General features: G+C 52.8%; 1 protein-coding gene across 1 annotated transcript in view; it reads right to left on the reverse strand.

Annotated features, from left to right (window-relative positions):
• Alpl (alkaline phosphatase, biomineralization associated) overlaps window positions 1-4602 on the reverse strand; it is a 54680-nt gene extending 50078 nt beyond the window's left edge. The window contains exon 1 of the mRNA XM_021199575.2: window positions 4460-4602. The gene's annotated coding sequence lies outside the window, so the exon portion shown is untranslated. The remainder of the gene's footprint in view (window positions 1-4459) is intronic.
• Window positions 4603-5567: the final 965 nt, after the last annotated feature.

The raw sequence follows: 5567 nt of genomic DNA on the forward strand, positions 1-5567 counted from the left end.
CCCCCCCCCCAGGCTTTGGGCTCTCCACACTCAATAGGCCAGATGTGAGGGACCTCAGTTAGACCCATTCCAAGTTTCAGGAACTCCCATCCTCTCTCCTCTTCAGGCATCTTGGTTTACAGATGGGGAAACTGAGGCTGGAGAGGGGAGGTAACTTGTCCAAGCTCACACAGGTGATTCGTCAAGACAGATCTCTCCCACCAACCACAGAGTAGGTACAGCTTTTCAAACAAAGGTAAACTTGGGGCCAAGGATGTGGCTCAGTTGGTACAGTGCTTGCCCAATATGTATGAAGCTCTTGGTTCTACTCTCAGCACACAAAGCACGCCTGGAGGTACATACACACCTGTACTTCCTGAACTTGGGAGGTGAAGGCAGGAGGATTAAAAAAAGTTCAGGGCCATCCTTTGCTTAGCAAGTTTCAAGGCCAGCCTGGGCTACATAAGACCCTGTTTCAAATAAACAAACAAACAAACAAACGACATAATATGGAAGTAACACACTAATACACCAAGTCATGCTACCTGTCTGTGTGCACACATGTGCGTGTGCGATCGTGAGTGCGCGAGTGTGTGTGTGTGTGTGTGTGTGTGTGTGTGTGTGTAAGAGCCAGGAGGCTGAGCCTAAACAGCTGTATGCCTCTGGGCATGCTGTTTTCCCTCTCTGGGCCTCGAAGATACCAATGGACACAGCCTGGCCAGCCTTCAATTCTAGGCATCTCTGAGGTCTCCTCTACAGCCAGCAGTTTGCGGCCTCCAATGACTATAAAGCAATAATAATAATAATACTGGGTGAGCAAGCCCACACCATCCAGGAAAGAACACCACAGTTTTTAGAGAAACCCGACTCTTGGTTACTGGAATTCAAAGGGGCGAGGGTAATAACATGGGGGGGGGGGGGAGTACGGGGTAGTTTAACCACCATCCTCCAGTTAAACAAAAACACATCTGCTTTAACTTCATCTCCTCCCCCAGCCCCTACCCTCAGCTCAAATTTTACCCCTTCATTGGAGACGTTAAATCAAATGCAAACAATTGATTTCATGCCACAGCGAGGCTGGGGTTTGAAGCATGGAAAACTTTAGGGCTGGGTTTTTTTCTGGGAGCAATTACAAAATGTTGAGGGAGGGGGGAAAGAGAAGGCAGATAAATATAGAGAGCACTTTGGCATGTTCTTTGGACATGGAGCATAAATAATGATGCTGGGGAAGACTATGAGCTGTCATTCAAGAGAGGGAAAGCGATTTGCTTCCTGTCACAGAGCTGACAATTGGAACCAAAGAAGTTTGTTTGGTTTTTGTTTTTGTTTTTTTTTTTGGGGGGGGGGTGTTTTTGGTTTTTTATTTTTGTTGTTGTTGTTTTTGGTTTTTTGAGATATAATTATTCAGTGTAGCCCTGGCTGTCCTGGAACTCACTCTGTAGACCAGGCTGGCCTCGAACTCAGAAATTCGCCTGCCTCTGCCCCCAAGTGCTGAGATTAAAGTCGTGCGCCACCACTGCCTGGTTTAAGTTACTAATTCTTTTTTTGTTTGTTTGGTTTTGGTTTTGTCTTTGTTTTTTGAGACAGGGTTTCTCTGTGTAGCCCTGGCTGTCCTGGGACTCACTTTATAGACCAGGCTGGCCTTGAACTCAGAAATCCACCTGCCTCTGCCTCCCAATGCTGGGATTAAAGGCGTGCACCACCACCGCCCGGCAAATTACTAACTCTTTTACAATCCATGTAGGTGGAGCCTAAAGTTCGTAGACTGCTTATGATCTTGCTGGCCCTCGGCAACTGGTATCCATGTTTATTACCTCACATCACAGATGAGAAAACAAAAGAGAGGAAAGAAGCTGTCTGGGGTCACACAGCATGACAGATAATAAATTGTCAATCTACTGCCTCCCACTCTATTCTGAAGGTTAGAACAGCCCCAGAAATATGAAGGGGGGGGGACGACGACAAAATAACAAACATACCACACAGCCCAGCCCTGGTGTGCCAATGATGATGGGCTGTTGTGCTCGGAGCTCAGTCAGCATTCCTGTGGCCTCGTGGAGAATTCTGAGCCCAAGTTCTCAACCCAGTCTTCTCTGCTGCCCACAAGGCTCTCCTCAAGTGCCAGGGGTCTTGTGTTAATAAGCTCAGTCAGATAGACCTCGTGCGAGAACTTCAAATCTACCCCTGGAGTCCACATCCTGGATTCACCCCCATCTCTCCTTCCCCCGGAAGCCTGAAGCCCAGATGTGCTCTGGCAGGGACATCACTGAACCTATCACAGGACCTAAAATTGTAGGTCCTTGAGCCCAGCCCCAGATGCCCAAGTGGCTTGTATATGTCCCCAGGGCAGGTCACTGTCCCTTCAAGAGGTTTCTTCATATGCAGGAAAGGATAACTGTCTCCTGTCTTTGCAGAATAGAACAGGAAACGGCCCTGTGCTGGGCTGAGTGGGCAATGAGGTGGAGGTGGAGGGCAGGAGATTCCTGGGCTATTCCCAGCCGGGAGCTCCAGGCTCCCCTCCCGGACACAGTCCGGACACAGTCCGGGAGGGAAGAGGTACACCCGAGTGACAGTAAGGAAGGCTGAGTACTTCCTCCCTGTCCAGCGCATCAGGGAATGGGCAGAGCCTGGGCAAAGGTGTTGACGGGATAGCAGGGTTCAGAGGTAATGACATAACTCTGTACACTCTGATGCAATTTCTGCTGAGACTGGAGCTGGGGACAGCCAATGCTTTCTAAAGTATGTGAACCTGCTAAACACGTTGCGGGCTGTACAGCGTCCTCCCCAATAGGGGTCTACAGACCAAAGACTTCCAGCTCCTGTACGCCCTCAAGGAGAATCCCAAGCCAAGGTGAGACCAGAGCTGAGCCCTGATCACCCAGCTTCACCCCACCTTGGTAGTACTATGTACTGGCTGCTCACTGTGACACAGTCTGATGTCTTTATCCCTTTCTTTGGGAACTACGTCATCTTCATTCTACCATGTGACACTCAAATTTTCAAAGCCTGAAAAGAATTTGTTATGCCAATGTTCGCCTCAATGCTGGGGTGGGGAGTGGAGGGGGGTCGTTTTTACTGTTTTCCTCTCGACCACCTCTGTCAGAGTTTAGCTCACAACTGATGTCTGGTAAGTAAGACACCCATCGTCTGGCCTGTCCCGTCTTTTGCTTCACTGTAGACCTAACATATAGATGGAACTGTCACCTACATGGCTGCGAACCAGCCCAGACCTGTCTCACTCCACCAGTAGGCTTCTGAGAAGCTGGGTTCTCCCCTAAGGGAACCAGAGACAGTTCAGGAACTGGAAAAGGAGTCAGAGAGAGGAGATGGCTAGGAAGTGGGAAAGGAAAGTGCTGACTGTGAAGACCAGAGAGGCTTGAGGGGTGAAAGGCGTCCTGATGGGGCTGGGGGGGGGGCTTTCCTTCATCTCCTGGGCTGCACGGTTCGATGCCTAATGTCACTTACCTACATTCTCTAAAACTCTCTGTCCCTATTTGTAGTCTGTCAGGTGTCAGCGCAGTCTTTATCACACACTAGGCATTCAATAAACAGTTGCCCTAATTCTCAACCAGACTGAGAATCTGAGCCTGCCTGAGGGGGTCTTTGAGTTCTTCTCGGAGCCAAACGTTCTTTCAGGCCTGAGAATCATCCCTCTGTTATATGTATGTGTGTGCATACGCATGCATGCATGCATATGTGTGTGCGTGTATGTATATGTATGATTTTGAGACCTAATCTCCCTAGGTAGCTAGAGTGGCCTCGAACTCACAGAGATCCTCAGCCTCCAGACAGCTAGCATCTCTCCAGACTGGCCTTGCCAGCCTTCCTTTTTAATCAGGATTCACAGGCACACCCCAGAGTCCTTTGCAAGGCTTCCTTCCTCAGGCCCATTATGTGTTGAAAAGGATTAACATGGACAATGTGGGGAGGTAAGAATGAGGTTTTTTCCCCCACCTTGGGTCCTGCCGTTGTGACTGTGCCTTTAACCCTTTCTTACTCACGCTGGGCAAGGCAGCAACTCCACTCTCACCTGCACGCAGCCTGGAACCGTTCACAAGCTCTTTCCGTTTCCTGGGCTCCCCCACTCCCAGACAGACACTAGCACGCGGTCTCCGATCTCTCCCGCCAAAGATCGCAGCACGTGCCTTCTTCCAGCTGCTTCCCAACTACTTTAGACACCAACGGGACAGAGTGCCAAGGGACCACGAAGGGCGCAGCTGTGGACTACGGAGGCGCGTGGGCACCGGGAGCAGGTGCTTAGCACGAGGGTGAGGTCCTGGGTAGCGGCTCAGCGGGCGCCACGTCCATCATCCTGCCAGGCCCCAAGAGATGCGCGCGGGGTCCGGGGCGGGAGGTCGTGGGTCCCCCAGGGAGCCTGACCTTCCACGTGTCCCCACCGTGGCTCGGACAGTCACTGCGGGACCGGCGGAGCGCGCGCGTGGGAGTCGCGTCAGCCGCGGGCGCAGCATGCTTTCCTTACCTGCAGGCACTCGTGGGGAGGGTCTGTTCCAGCTCGCGAGCGGCAGCCCTAAGGAGCGCAGTGGCGGGAGCGTACTCTGGCGGCCACCTCCCCCGCCTGCTTATGAAGGCGGCCGGGCCGAGCACCCGCCGGCCTCCCCGCCCCCGGCCGCCCCGCCCCCGGCCCGCACCCCGAGCCCCAGGCGGGTGCCTCTGCGTTGCCAGGGCGCCCCCTGCCGGGAGCGCGGCGCTCGACCCGGCCCGTAGGGCTGCAAGAGGCAGCAGGGTAGCCCGCCTTGCCTCTTTCCCTGCGGCTCATCCTGGCTTCAGGGTGCAGCTGTCTTGTCTTTAGGTTTGATTTCTCTGTAGGAGACTTTGTCCCTCGACGCTTGTCTTCCTGTGCCTGACCCTGCGCGTCTGTGAACCCACCTGGCTTCTTTTCTCTGTGCGTCTTTCCGCCTTTGCGTCCTTGTTTGTCACCCACCATGTGAGCCTCTGAGCCTCATACCCTTATCCTACCCACTTTCTTTTTTGCCCTTAGCTAAGTCAGTAGGAAGCAGAGGGAGATCCCTTGGGTAGGGCCTTCCCTCCCTAATGACTGCAGAAACAGGGACTCAGGACATTCTGTCTGTCCCAGCCAGAAGCCCCAGGACCTGCCCCGGGGCAGACCACTTCCCAGGCAGTGGAGCCAGACTGTCTAGGCCCACAAGCCTGCTCTGGTGACCTCGGGGGACTGGCCAAGGCTCTATAACCCACAGACACTATCCCCTGGTTTTTCTTGCTTCACGTTATTGGGGGAGTTATAAGAGGCCGTGTTTGGAACATGCACAGGAAACAAATTCTAGATCATGGGAGAGGAAAGGCAACCGCTGGGTGCTTGCGGGCTTCATCCCATTCCCCAGGGGCCACCACCTCCCTTCCTGTGAGAGCTAGTCTGGTTTTGAAGTCTCTGATCTGTTTCCTGCAGAGCTCCTGGAGGTCTGTTTGAATACCTCCTTATTTCCTCCTAAGAGGAAGGTCTTATGGGCTACTGAAGCTGCCAAAAAACCATCTGCGCCTCTAATCCCCAACAGCCAGAGATTTGAAAGCAAAGATCAGGTTTCCCTGAACTCCATCTTCCTGAGCACCTA

The sequence above is a fragment of the Mus pahari genome, chromosome 6 (genome assembly GCF_900095145.1).
Source record: "Mus pahari chromosome 6, PAHARI_EIJ_v1.1, whole genome shotgun sequence".
Classification (NCBI taxonomy): Eukaryota; Metazoa; Chordata; class Mammalia; order Rodentia; family Muridae; genus Mus; species Mus pahari.